Source organism: Hylobates moloch, unplaced genomic scaffold (assembly GCF_009828535.3).
Source record: "Hylobates moloch isolate HMO894 unplaced genomic scaffold, HMol_V3 SCAFFOLD_36, whole genome shotgun sequence".
In the NCBI taxonomy this organism is placed as follows: domain Eukaryota; kingdom Metazoa; phylum Chordata; class Mammalia; order Primates; family Hylobatidae; genus Hylobates; species Hylobates moloch.
In genome coordinates this window covers 2,191,425-2,206,990 of record NW_026652311.1, presented here as the reverse complement: position 1 = coordinate 2,206,990, position 15,566 = coordinate 2,191,425, and the positions used below count along the sequence as shown (strand labels likewise).

At 34.5% G+C, this 15,566-nt stretch overlaps 1 protein-coding gene across 5 annotated transcripts in view; it reads left to right on the top strand.

The window, feature by feature from the left end:
* The window catches only part of LOC116463421 (serine/Arginine-related protein 53), a 453,415-nt gene that overhangs the window by 103,572 nt on the left and 334,277 nt on the right, over positions 1-15,566 (top strand). The gene's annotated exons all lie outside the window — the stretch shown is intronic.

Genomic DNA, 15,566 nt, shown 5'->3' with positions numbered 1-15,566 from the left:
TAAAGAATTATTAAGTTTATTAAAAGATATGGAATTCTTTCCTCATTCCTTTCTTTTTCACAGTTGTCTGTGTGTTTATTTTTTATTTCCAAATTTATAGTGATGTTATATAAATCTGCCTAGATTGTTGGCTTTTAAGTATTCTGAAATGTTAAATTTGTGGTAGAGTTTGGAAGAGGATAACATTATTATTATGTGACTTTTGTTCGCCTGATCATCCCACAACCATTAATGTACAGTGATCAGTTATGTTTCTGTAAAATTCTGAGTTCTATCCACTTCTAGTTTTAAGGATTGTGAAATGCTACAGGAGAGGAGTTAGAAGTTAGATACCTGTCTGTAAGGGTGGGGAGGCTGAGTTAGCCAGCACTGGTAAAATGGAATGAAGGCAGAAACGGTATTGGGAAAATCTCTTGGTAACGGGAGAAAGTTAGTAGGATGATAAATTCGAAGGGAGGATTTACATACAGTAGGGTTCTGAGTCTGGAAAATATGCTTAATGAATAAAACTTGTCAATCAAGGAACTGCCTTGCTTCTGGTTCCTTTTAAAATTTTTTCTTCTTTTGGTTTTGTTTTTAAAAATTACATGGCAATGGAAGAAAGCTGTGATTTTTACTGGTCATTAAATTTTTGCCTTCCACCTCACCAAAGTTTACTTTTTTAGAATAATACTTGTGTAATTGCATAAAATTTATATTATGTAAAACATTATATGGGGGATTTTAAAGGTAAGAAATATGAGAGAGTGAATAAAACAGAAAGGTTAGATTGTGTTAAAAAGAGTTCTCATATGGTAACATTAATCTTGAATGTCTAAGCCAACTTTACAGGTTAGACTCATCTCTCACTCATAGTTGATTGTGTTCAAGTGGACCAATTCCTGGATGGCAAGTTTACAAGATAATAGTGTTGTATTTGTCGTTATTTCTTAGCATTAATCTCAACAAAGGCAATGAACAAAGTCAAAATAAGAGGTGCAAAATAAAAGGGCACTGGGGACTGATGCCAAAAAACTGTGGGTAGTCTGCATTATGGTTTTAGTGGGCCATAGTAGAGGGTAGTGTTGTGTTAGGGTGCCCTTTCCCCTGCTTAGTGCTGAGGTGCACACAGATTCTTATATTTCCTAACCCTGATTTTCAAGCCATTCTGGACTTAGAATCTTTTGTATCACTCAGAGCACCTAATGTACATGTTAATTTTTGTTAAATATTTAATATTTAAATATTGATTATCAAATATGCACATTCATTCATCTGTTTACTTGTTCAGTCAACAATATTTAAATGCCTTCTACTTGTCAGGTACTGTGTTAAGTAATAAGGATATAAATGTTAGTGCCAGTACTGCTTGGAGCTTTCACACAGGTAGGAATATAAACGTGTAGAAGGGAAGATACGCAAGTGATTATAGTAAAGTCAGATGAATTTTTCCAGTAGGAAAAGTAAAAAGAGCTGTGGAAACACTGCACCAGTTAGGATGCTTTCGCTGTAACAAAACCTAACTAACAGTAGCTTAAATTAAACCAACGGTCAGCAAACTTTTGTAAAGGGCTAGATTAGAGGTATGCAATCTTTTGGCTTCCCTGGGCCACATTGGAAGAAGAAGAATTGTTTTGGGCCACATGTGAAATATTCTAACAATAGCTGATGAGCTAAAAAAAATCACAAAAATCTCGTAATGTTTTAAGAAAGTTTACTAATTTGTGTTGGGCCACATTTAAAGCTGTCCTGGGCTGCATGTGGCCCATGGGCTGCAAGTTGGAGAAGCTTGGGCTAGATAGTAAATAATTTATGCTTTCTGGATCATTTGGTCTCTGTTGCAACTACTGAACTTTACAACTATAGGTAATAGTAAACTAACAGGCAGGCTGTATTTCAGTAAAACTGTTTATAAAAATGGATATCTGGCTGGATTTGGCTCAAGAGTTGTTATTTGTCATTTCTGGCTTAAACTATGAGTGCACTTACTGCTAATAATGAGCAGTTTAGAGATAAGCAGTCTGAGGCTGTTTTTATACTTCTCACAGGCCAGTCTAAGCATGTTGGCTTTCATTTTCAGTCTTGACACCTTCTGGTTGAGAGATATTTCCCTCCATAAACTTCAAGCTGGTTGATCTTAACTAGGCTCTGTGTCAGGGAAGGGCTCTCAGATGAAGTGATGTTTACATATTGAAGTAAGAGATGGGGAGGAATGATCATGCAAAATAAACTTCATATGGAAAGCCTTGGAGGCATCAGGGTGTGTGTGGTACAATTTGAGGGACTGAAGTCTAGTGGGGCTTGGTTTAGAGTAGAAGATAAATAATGATGAGAGATGATTATGAGAGGTATGCAGTTAATTCTAGAGTATGCAGTTAATTCTAGAGGCAGTGGGATGCCAATGTAGAGTTTCAAGTAGAGAAATGATGTGATTGGGTCTACATGAGGTATGAACAACATGCTTTACTCACAGTGGACGTAAAAAGATAAGCATCGGCCAGGCATGGTGGCTCACGCCTGTAATCTCAGCACTTTGGGAGGCTGAGGCGGGTGGATCACCTGAGGTCAGGAGTTTGAGACCAGCCTGACCAACATGGTGAAACCCCGTCTCTACTAAAAATAGAAAAATTAGCTGGACGTAGTGATGCATGCCTGTAATCCCAGCTACTTGGGAGGCTGAGGCAAGAGAATCACTTGAACCCAGGAGGCGGAGGTTGCAGTGAGCCAAGATCATGCCATTGCACTCCAGCCTGGGCGACAAAGTGAGACTCCGTTTAAAAAAACAAAAGATAAGCATCTAACATTTTAAATGTATTTTTTCAGTATCAGGAATTTTGCTAAGCATTTGACATATATTATCTCATTTAATAACCTGATGAAATAGGTGCTCTTATTATCCTATTAATATAGATGAAGGTGCTTAGGCTTATGGTCATAGAGCTAATAAACGGCAGAGTTAGGCTTCTAATTCAAATGGACTGTCACCTGCCTCTTAACGACACACTATCCTCATTTCTTTAGTAATCCGTAATTATTAATGATGAACAAGAGAGTTTGAGATCAAGTGATATACTGTTGTTTAAACGTTCCTAGAAAATAGAACTGAAAGAATTTTCTGTACACTGTTTTTCCCTGATCAGCCCAGAAATCTCATTAGTAAAAGATTGATCCCTTCTTTTCTCCTTCTCTCTTCGTCTCTTAGTTTCCCACCTCAGCATTTCATCTATTTAGAATTATATTTAATTATCTTCACAGACAATTCCTAGGCCTTAATTAAGTTTATTTTAGTGATGGTTTCATTAGCTGTCTTTTTTCCAGGTGGCTTTAAAAAATTTATGGAGAGAGGAAAACGGATTCACAAACATTTAAATTAGGACTTATGTATTAGTTCATTGTGATTGTGCAGTGCATGACAAGTGTTTTAGCTTGTGCTAAGTAACCTAAGTGCTTCTTCACATGGGAAAATAACCTATGTGCAAAAGTAACAGTATTTAGATAGATAGATAGATAGATAGATAGATAGACAGATAGACAGACAGACAGATAGGACACAAAGTATACATTTATAAAGCACAAAGCAAGGACAGTAAGTACACTAATGGTAAAGCAAGGTAAAGGGTGTTTGTAAATTGGGAAAAACAAAACAGGAAAGAAAGGAATGCTCAAGCAGGAATTAATGAGCTTAATAATGAGGGAGAGCTTTTTTATACTTTTGAGAAAAAAATACAAAATCAGATAATTCTGAGAAACTCTTTTTAAATAACAGCTAATTATAGTTCTGGAAATACCTAAAACATTAAAATGGTAGAATTCGTCTTATAATTTCATAAATTGGCCCTCTCATTTTATTTATCTACTGATTTAGGAAGACCTAATATAAACTGGAAAGGTCTCAGGAGTTTGTAGGAACTAAAAGATGCCTTTCCTTATAACACTGTGTAAATGATTAATATAAGAAAGACACCGAGTCGTGTCTGAAATTTTATCAAGAATGTTTAATGACTTTTAATGTTTTATATTTATAAAATTTAGTTTCTAAGAATGTTTTCTTCTTTAAACACTGATACAGATTTTTCTTGTTTTTTGTTTTCCCCCCAAATTTTAAAAATAAATATTTATCTTATCTTTAGAAAACTTTATTTTTTAAAAGTGAAAGCAATTTATTAAGAAAGTAAAGGAATAAAGAATGGCTACTCCGTAGTCAGAGCAGCTGTATTTCTTTTTTTTTAATTTGTAATTTTTAGAGACAGGGTCTCACTTTGTTGCTCAGGCTGGAGTGCAGGGATGTGATCATAGCTCACTGCAACCTTGAACTCCTGGGCTCCAGTGATCCTCCCACCTCAGCCTCTTAAGTAGCTAGTACTGCAAGTGTTCACCACCAAGCTTGGCTAATTTTTTTATTCTTTATTTTTTGTTGAGATAAAGTCTCACTATGTTGACCAGGCTGGCCTCAAACTCCTGGTCTCAAGCAATCCTCTGGCTTTGGCCTTCCAAAGCACTAGAATTACAGGAGTGAGCCACTGTGCCAGGCCCTAGATCATTACAATTTTTATAAGGGATAATGTCTTTGCATTATGAAAACAGATTTTTCTTAATAGCAGAGTTGTTAAGTTGAAATTGGATACAACATTATTTTGTTAAACTGTTATTTAGTCAACAATCAGAAATATGAAACTTGTCATGTCATCTCATAATTGCAATTTGATTTGATGATGGTGAATGTTATACATCCTAAGTCTTCTGTGGATTAACATATTATTGGACCTTCTTTACCTACATCTTGATCCAAACTCCCTAACATATAGTTGACTGCTATAAAACCTCTTTAAAGATGTCTTTGAAAAATTAGTTGTGAACAAATATGTAAGTAGTCACTAGTGATGTTCTACTATTCATTCTTAAATCACAGTGCCATCCTTAAAAGGGGAATTTGGATGGGATTGATTTAAATCACCAGCTAGGAAAATTTGGTTTAAGGCAGTTGTTGCCTACTTCTGTGGTTTGAATGTGTCTCCCAAAGTTTGTTGAAACTTGATCCAAATTGCGGCAGTGTTGGGAGGTGGGACCTTTATGGGAGGTGGGTCTAACCGCATGAATGGATTAATGCAGTTATCAAGGGAGTGGGTGTGCTGTCATGGGAGTAGGTTTCTTATAAGGCTTCCCCCTCCTACATGCTCTTTGCCTTTCTTCTTTGGGATGATGCAGCAAGAAGTTCATCATCAGATGCTGGCCCCTCAATCTTGGACTTCCCAGCACCCAGAACTGTGAGGCAGTAAATTTTTATTTATTATAAGCTAATGACCCAGACCATTGCATTCTGTTATAGCAGCACAGAATGGACCAAGACACCTACTAAAACGCTTTCTTCGTAGTTTGAATACTTTAGCATTCTTTAAGAACCTAATTTTGTATTTCTAAGTGTGCCTTTCTTTATGACCTGCTACCATGAAAAGTTTTCACCTTTATTAAATTTCCTCATTGGATTTTCAGTAGATGGATGCTCTTCTCAGAAATATACCCAACAAGACTTTTGGGATATTTTACTGAAATACTTGTATTTATACATTCTTCCATTTTTCTTTGTATAATTTTCAGAAGCCTTATACTTTTTGAGAGAGGTAAGAATTTGCCTCTGGATATATAATTTATTTTTCTATAAAATGGGGATGGTGGTACTTAAAAAGCTGTAAGTATTATAAGCAGTGTGAATAAGAAAACTAGTACCATGTAGTAATCATACTTTATAGATATATGTTACTTATGGCTTTAACCTTGGTAAAATTCCAGTGTCTTCAGTTTTAGAGTTTCATGTAATAAATTCCTGTCAATAAGGGGTTTTGTTTTTTATTCCCTCTACCTAGTGATTGGTAGAAGATGTTGGGAGTGATTTGGGAAAGCTGGACTCTGAGTTTTGACAGCAGTTACATACTTACAGAGTCTGTCATATTTTTCCTAACCTCTTATTTCTTTATACAGCAGGAAGTAATTTATGCTAATTTACCCCTATTTGCATATAGGTTATAGAGTTCTGTGGTGCAGAGCATGCTTAGAACTCCTTTTAAGTGTCTGTTTGGATCAAAGCAGGGCTGTGTGATAGCTGTTGTCTGACACAAAGCTGTGTGGTGTTGTTTTCATTAAACATTTATCACACTTCCAATGTGACAGCAGGCAACTTTGTGCCAGGATAACATGTTTTCATGCAAAATTTATTGAAAAAGACGAAGACTTTGTAAAGAGATCTTGTTGCCTTTCACCAGTGGCGAAGGGTAAATGTTTGGTTCGAAAGCAGTATATCGAAAGTATACCTTTAACACGTCATTATAGCATGCAAAAAAAAAAAAGCTTCATACCGTCAATTTTGTTAAGCAGGTAAACAAATACATCTTTATACACATGTGTGCACTGGAATCTTTTTAAATTAAAGTTTTTACAGTTTCCTCATAAATCAAATGAATATTATAACATAGTGGCCCATTGTGTTGTTTGCCATTTTATATTACGGCAAAATTTACCACCCAATTTCTATTCTGTGGGTTTGAGTATTTGATATTAGTTCTTATTTAACCAAAAAATCTGATTTTTTAGAGAAGATGAGGTCAAAAAAGGGAACATAATATAACAAAAAAAAATTCAGCAAAAGCAGGAGACAAGGATTTCCTCAGTACTCCAAGGTCACCACCTTTCTTTTATACGTTATATCAATACATTTAAATTATCACACAGTGTGCCCATTGGGATATGACTTGAATTATGCCTGATAACGTTTTAAATGGCATGAATTGTAGGTTCATTCTTTCTTTTGGTGATTGCTCGACTGTGAAAGCTTTGGAATGAGGGAAGTTACTTTAAATTTCCTTTTTCATTCCACAGGAGGCTGAGGAATTAGGGATATGTGAAGAAGTTAGAGGATGGGAGTAGCCTCATGCTGGACTTTTTAGTAAGTTTCATTACATGGTCTACAAAAATTTGGTGGACCCTTTGCAAGAGGTATTACAAAAATTATGTTAGCATTAACATTCAGGAATAAAAGGGAAAGAGTACTGAGTTGTAGTGTAATGGAAGACCCTTGTCTTTGGACCCGTATGGAATGCACAGAAACCTTCAAAGTCTGACTTATTATGCTTTGGAGCTATTGAGGGATGATTGTTTTTAAAATGGCAAAACCATGCCTCATACAAATATACATGAACACTTGCCAAAGATATTACTTACCTAATTAATGAGAGAATAAGTGAGATGTTACAAGTAGCTCAAAGGATCAGGAGTAGACACAAATGTAGGTTACCAAAAATCTAGCCATGAATAATGTAATAGATTCAAAACTAGCTTCTTTCACATAGGGGAAGGAAATCAATTACACCTCCACTGGACAAATTCATTTGCGTATTTATAGAAAAGAATTATTTGCATTGCTATCAATTATCTATAATCTACGGAGTCTAAAAATATCTCAGATAAGGAAAGGTGCGTTAGACAATATACCCAGTAGTCTTTTTTGATCATCTCAATCATTTACAGTTTTTTTCCTGAGAAGGCAAGTAACTTTTTTGAACTTTAAATTTATTCTTCCATAAGATGGAGATAATGGTAATTGAGAAGCTGTTAACTATTAGAAGCAGTGTGCGTCAGAAGACTAGTACTGTGTAGTAGCAGCTCAATAAATGGTCATCATTTTATTTTTTATTGATAAAACCGTTTTAACTATTGGTTTTGTGATTACCAGTTTCTCAACTACCATTCTTTTTTCTCACTTTTGTGTCTTTATAAAGGTTGTTCCTTCAGTCTGAAATACTTTCTTCTTTACTTTTCCTGCCAGTTGCTATTCATCTTTTTGGTTTCATTTTAAATTTCATTTATTTTGTAAAGTATTCCTAACTCCTCAAGAGTGTGCTGAGTACCCCTGCAGTTAATTCCCATTGTATTTGTACTTAATCTGAATAGAGTTTTGTAATGTTACGATTACAAATTACCTTGTCTGTCTTAGTTAACATTGTATTTACTTGGATTATAGTAAGTACTCAAATATTTGTAGAATGAATAATACATGTTTATTTTGAAGTTGATTTTAGGTAATTAAATCCAGCTTAGAAACATTTAAAAGTGATAACATTGCATTTTTTAAGCAACTTTTTTGTACTACCCCATTTCTGTTTCAACTGTGCCTGTGCATTCGCATACATACACTACTTCCATCCAAGTCTCCAGACTGCATTAAAAAAAAAAATCCTATGTAACTTTCACTTTTTTCTATTTTTTAAATGTTATCAATCATGCTACAATTAGTATCATTTAGCATCAGTTGTTTAAAAAATTGAATGTCACTGCTAGGATTCGTATTTTAAATACCAATTAAAATTCCAGTCCTGATTGATCACTCTTCATGCCTAGTCTAGTTTATTTCAGGAACTTAACTGATATCACCTATTCTGTTGATTTTGTATATGGTTACAGAGCAAACTACCAGACTTAAACATACTATTTCATAGAGATCTTCAACTGAAGGCCTTAGTGTTTGCCTTTAGTAAGGTTATGAATGGCTTTGTAAGCTAGAGAGTCTGCACTATTGTTAGAGGAATGTAAAGGGAATAAACTTGGAGCGCCAGTCAAGTCTTTTCTTCCTAAGTAAACAAGCAGGTCCCCTAAATGTTAAGCTGTTGCTTATAATCACTCGTTACAGTTCTAATTTATATCTCATTGTAAAGCATCTTGAGTATCCCTGATATGAATGATGCTAAACCAAATAGAAGCAGTCTGCTGTGTATTTTTTTTAAATTCGAGTTTATTCTGTTCTCACAGGCTTTCTCCCCAGTCTAGTGATCATTGGAGTGGCATCTCCAAAATGGAACAGATTGGAATAAACCATAATGCTTGATTGACGTGTTAGATAAATCTTGGTCAGCACAAGTATAGAATCAGAAAGTTATCCTCCTTTGATTAAATGGCAAAGATTGAAAAAACAGATATCTCTATGTTGATTTATTTTTATATCCTAGTGTGATATTATAGGACAGTTTTAAAGTATCTGGTTTAAATATTCTTAATATCCTAGTTAATAAAATGAGTATAGCCAGATGATAGGAATAACATATGTCTCTTTGGATAGATGTAGTTATGGGGTGTACTTTTCTACTAAAGCAGAGTAAGTTGTAATGCATTCCATTTGTGTAAATGTTGTTAACATATCTTAGATTTCAAGGCAATGAAAGTATATAATAAAAGAAAATCTCCAAATGGTATCATTGGGGTTAATGCTTTTCATTTAGTGATAAAGATATGATCCTTGGGTTCCGAGACTGCATATAACTACAGGAAGATAGGGATAAGTCTCAGAGAATGAACCTTGTGGGTATAAACACAAAGCACTTTTTAATGCTATTACATATGTGATGATCACTAACATAGCAAGTGCAGTTAGGGAAATACAACAATGAGTACTGCTGTTTTAATTCTCTCTGAACTCCTACAGGAGGTTTTGAAATTGCAGTCTTTGGCCCCTGTGGATATGCCAGCCTGTGACAGGCCACCTGGAAGTAGATCATGAAAATCAATTTGGTTGTCATGTTGCAGCCTTAGCTTCTTTTTCTTCAGAAAGATAAAGGAGGGCATTCTACATTAGAAAAAGAAATGGGTAGATATCAGATTTTGAAAAATAATGTGTATTTGGAATAAGCCAGATGTAAAATTCATAACTACTTAGAAATTAAGTACACTTAAAAATTGTAAAAGACAGGAGTAGAAGAAAAATGTTTTCATTATTCAAAGCTGTCTAGGCAAAGACAGCTTTAGTGTAGTCAGCCTTCCATACCTGCAGGTTCCATATCCATGGATTCAACCAACCACAGATCAGAAATGTTTGTGGGAAAAAACAATAAAAATAATAATACAACAATAAAAAATTATACAAATAAAAAATACAGTATAATTATTTACATAGCATTTACATTATATTAGGTATAATTAATCTAGAGATGATCTAAAGTATACAGGAGGATGTGTTACTGTGCTGTTTTGTGTAAGGGACTTGAGCATCCTTGGATTTTGGTATTCATATTGGGTGAGTTTTAGTAGTTTTTGGTTATCAAAGAATTGGTTTATTCCATCTTAGTTGTTGAGTTTATATTCATAGAGTTGTTCATAGTATTCCCTTAGTATCTTTTTAATTTTTGTGTGACCGGTAGTGATAACTTCCTTTCATATCCTGATTTTTTGAGTAAGTATTGCTAGAGGATTTTCTGGGGTTCATTGATACCTTTTGTCAATTTTTTCTTTGCTCAATTTTATTGATTTCTGCTCTTTATTTTTTTTTCTCCTCTTTATTTGTACATGTTTTTCTAGTTCCTTAAGGTAGGACCTTAGATTATTGATTTGTGATCTTTTTTCTTTTCTAATACAAGTGTTTAATGATATAAATGTCTTTCTAAGCACTGCTTTAGCTACATCCCACAAATTCTCATATGTTGTGTTTTTATATCTTCTCAGTTCTCAATGTTTTCTAATTCCTTGTGATTTCCTCTCTGATTCATGGATTATTTAGATATGAAATACATGATTTCAAGTGTTTGGAGATTTCCCTGTATCTTTCTTTTATTGATTCTAGCTTCATTTCATTATGACCAAAAAACATACTTTGTATGATTGTAGGTTTTATAAATTAGTTAAGGTTATTTTTATGAATTAGGATATGGTCTGTCTTGGTGAATGTTCCACGTGTATTTTGCTGGGGCATCTGTTGTATAAATGGCAATTAAATCCAGTTGGTTGATGGGAATTTTCTATCTCTTGGCTTATTTCCGTCTTCTCGTTGTTGATTACTAAAGAGAAGTGTTGAAGTCTCTAACTATAATTCTGTATTTTGTTACGTCAGATTTTGCTTTGTGTATTTTTTAGCGCTTTTGTTTGGTTTTATTTGGTGTATGTTTAAGATTGTTGTCTTCTTGGTGAATTGGTGCTTTCATCTTTGTTCTTCATAGTTTTATTGCTGCAAAATACACATTGTATGATATTAATATATTAATATAGCTATTCTTGATGTCTTTTGATTGGTGTTGGCCTGGTATATCTTTTTCCATCTTCCATCATTTAATTTTTAACATGCTTACATAATTATATTTGAGATGAGTTTCTTGCATATAGATAGATTTTTTTTTTTTTTTTTGGTAAATGTAGAGACAGGTTTTGCTGTGTTGCCCAGGCTGGTCTCAAAATCCTGGCCTCTAGAAATCCTCCTGCCTTGGCCTCCCAAAGCATCTGGCCTTGGATTCATTTTAAAAATCCATTCTGAGAGTTAGTCTTTTAATTGGTGTGTTTACATGACTCACTTTAATATAATTATTGATATGTTTGGATTTAGGTCTTCCCATCTGTCATTAATTTTCTGTTTATTTCCTCTGTTTTATTTCTGATTTCCCTTTCCTATATTTTTATGGGTTGTTTGGACATTTTTTATTACCCCATTTTAATTTCTCTATGGCATATTTGACATTTCTATATATAGAATTTTTTAGTGGTTGCCCTAGGAATTATAATACACGTACTTAATTCTTCACCGTCTACTTAGAATCTATGTTTTATTGCTTCAGTTGGAATGTGGAAATGTTACCAGCTTTTAATCCTTTAATTCTGAAAACCTCATGAGGCAAAGTTTATAGTTTTTGCTTTAAACTGGCAAAGATATTCTAGGATGACGAGATTATGTTTTACTTTTACTCAGATATTTTACCGTTCTGTTGCATTGTAGGGTTAATTTTAAGTTTACCAAATACTTACCATTTTTGTTACTTTTAATTATTTTTCATCTTTGAGCTTCTGCTTGAGATAATTTTTCTTTATCCTGAAGAGCATCCCTTATTTTTGTAAATTCTCAGGTTTTAAAATTTTGTGTGAAAATATCTGTATTTCTCCTTTATTCTTAGAAATTCAGTGAGCAATGAATTATAAGTAGACATATTTTATTAGGTTGGTGCAGAAGTAATTGCAATTTTGCCATCACTTTTAATAAAGTGATATAAAGGCATAATTTTATTTTCCCCTGACTTTCTTAATTTTTTTTTAGAACTTCTGGGTTTCTGGTTTTTAGCAGTTTTACTATGATGTGGCAGTTTTTGTTTTTTTATATTTAGCTTAAGTTCACTTACTCTCTCTTTTTTTAAAAAAAATCTATTATGTCTACTCTGCTAAGTGTATCTGTTGAGTTCTTAATTTTCTGTAATATATTTTATATTTTCCTTATTATAGTTTTGAAATTCTAATATGTTTTTTGATTCTTTTTATGGTTTCCTCTTCACTAGTTCTCAATTTTATGTTTATCTTCTTTCAGCTACTAAGTTTAGTTATTTTGTAGTCTATGACTTTGATGTGTAGTCCCAATGGATTCATTTCTGTGGTCTCTGAGAGTAATCTGGGATAATATTAATCTAGTTTCAGCAGTTAAATTGCTAACTCTTACAGGCCATCAAACAAACAAAAAATTGTTTTAAAAAATGTCCAGCCATTGTAATAGTTCTTTAGAAAAAGGGTTGATTCAAATTATTGAATCTACCATTACTAGAATGGGAATTTCCATCCTGTTATCTCCTATATACCTGAGTGTCCAGAGGTGAATTTGTTATCCTTCTTACTTTCCTTTCTTCCTTCCAAACCATTGTTCTTCTGCTCTTTATTTTGAACTAAGTAAATTAAAATATATTCATCTGATGCTCATGCTATTCACCATGAAACTTTCTTTCCCTTCATTTTGCCATCATAATATGTGTTAGGCAGTGCTCCTTTTTCACTAAAGACTAGCATCTGGCTCGCAGTCTTCCTGTCGTTGAATCCATTTTCCAAGTCTTAAGTAGGCCAGAACTATTCTTGGAACTTCAGATACATCTATACAGTTGCCTGTTGGACATGTCTAGAATCTCAAGTTCAACGTATTCAAAACTACTCTCATGAGTGCTCCCCACCAAGAGGAGAATTAAAAGATGTGATCAAAGTTGTATGTACCTTCAGGGTTGCTAGAGTATAAATTAGTAATGAGTACTGCTCTTCTCCAAAGAGTCTGTGATATGACTCTTTGAAAATATGAGAATCCTCTTCTCCAAAGAGTCCATGATATGTTACTGTAGTAATATAGTAGAAACAACATTAGACTGGTATGTGTGGGTTCTAGCATTGGCTCTTCTCACTTGCATGTGACTTTGGGCTGGTCACTTAACATCTCTGAGTTTTATATTCTTTATAAAATGTGAGGCATGGAGTAAACGGTCTCTCAAGTCCTTTTTTGTGGTAGAAAAGTTGCTCACCAGTCTTCAGTGAAGAGGAGTATAATATTCTGGGATTGAAGAGGAAAGCATTTTAGTATAATTCTAAATTATGATGTTAGGTTCCTCACATTAAATTAGTTATCCTGAGGATTCTCTACTTTTCCCACGTGCAGGGACAGTGATAACTGACGATAGCCTAGGTATTACCACCTAGCTGATGCCCTCCCTCCATTTTGTCATTTATTCATCAAATGCCAGGCACTGGGTTGGGTCTTGGAGATTCATTCCATGGTGATGGATAATAGTTATGGTGCCTGACATTATGGAAATTATGGTCCAGTGCGTGTGTGTGTGTGGGGGGGAATTATAAATATGAAATCACATAAATACCGATTTTTAATAGTGATAAAAAGCCAAGCATAAGACATATGTAGTGCTTTGAGCAGAATATAATGGTGGGGACGGAGATGTATTTGACCTAGAATAGTTGGGGCAAACTTTCCTGAAGAAATAGGATGAGTAGGAGTTAGTGAGGGAAGGAGCAGGGAGAGGAAAATTACAGAGAGGAAACATCATCAACAAAGGCCTCTAGAATGGAGGGACACTGATATGAACAGGGACTGAAAGATGATCACAGAAGCTAGAATGGAGAGGAGGGGGAGCACAGTCTGAGATTGGGCCGGAGAAACAGATAGGGGCTAGACTATGCAGGGCCTTGTAAACCTGGTTAAGGATTTTGGTCTCTATCTTAAGAGTAGCAGGATGCCTTTGAAGTGGTTTAATCTGATGGGTGACATGATCAGATTAGTGTTTTGAAAAGATCACTCCAGCTGCAGTGTGGAAAACAGATTGCAGAGGGATAAGTAAGAGTGGATGCAGAGAAACCAGATAAGTAGCACAGTAATCTAGGAGAGATGTAATAGTAGCTTGGGCCAGGGATTTGGCATTGGAGATGGAAAGAAGTTGATGAATTTGAGACGTATATATGTATTTAATGATAGATTTGATTTGGTAAATGAGATGCAGATGTTAAGGATAACCATTAGTTTTCTGATTTATATAATTGGAACAATGGTGAGACTTTTTACTGAGCAAGGATTACATTGGAAGATGGCATGGTATCATACATTTGCTTTGGACATACGGAGTTTGAGGATCTTTTGGGACATTCAAGAGGAGAATGAAAGTAGTCAGGAGGATATATTGTAGATGCAGAACTCAGGAGAGTTTTAACCTGGTCTCAGGTTTTCAATTCTGTTTTATTCTTAACTCTTTAGGTATTTTACTTGGACCTTGATGACTATAGAGACCTATAAAGGGGAGGCTGCAGTAACTCAAGCAATATCTTCCATATGGCAAGATTAAATCACAGTGACTGCTGGATGTGACCCATGGGCCACAACAAAGATAAATGGATTGTGCCATGGATTACTTTGGATGCTGTTAAAATGTGTCTGGCACTATTGTAGTTACTGGAGATTGCAAAGATGAATAAGACACGGTCTTTGATCTCAAGAAACTTCCATCTAGTTTGGAAGCCAGACACACAAATAATGATAACAATGTAGTAAGAGTGCTGTGACAGAAGATGCCCACTATACTAGGGGAGCATATTGAAAGGACACTTAATCCAAAATTAGCCAGTCAAGGAAGATTTTCTGGAGGTGTTGACACTTAAACCATCTGGAAGAATATGGAAGAGGAAGTGAGAAGGAAAGGGAAAAACAGAAGGATTAAAAGGAGAGGGATTATGATATGTTTAGGAAACCATTTTTATTCCTCTTTTTTGGGGAGTAATTACCTTTTTATTGTTAGACACAGAAAATACCTTCTGGAAACAAGAAGGTGACATCAAGCATTGTTGGTTCTGCCTTTTTTCTTTTTGTTTTCTTTCTTTCATTGTCCTCCTCTTTTTCCTTCCTCCTTTTCTGAATAGATGATACATTTCAAAATGGAACATTATATAAGGGCTTACATACAGTAGAGAGTATTATTTACATCTTTTCCCCCATCCACTCAATTCCTATTCTTCTTTCCCTAAAAATCCATGTAATTACATTTATTAGTCTTTTAGTTATCCTTCTAGGGTTTCTTTATATAAAATTATAGGCAAATACAAATATACATTTGAAAAATTCCCTTTCCTTTTGGGATCTTTAGTTCATTCTGGCTAAAAGAAATATAAATAAATAAGAAAGGGATATAAGAGGAGGTGCCACAGGGTTTTTGACTTGAAGGATTTTAACTTAGAGAAGCAACACTAAGGAGAATGGATTGAAGGCTGAGAGAGACCATTTAGGAGTCTTATGGTAAGTAATGTGTGGGAGTAATGATGAAGCCTTA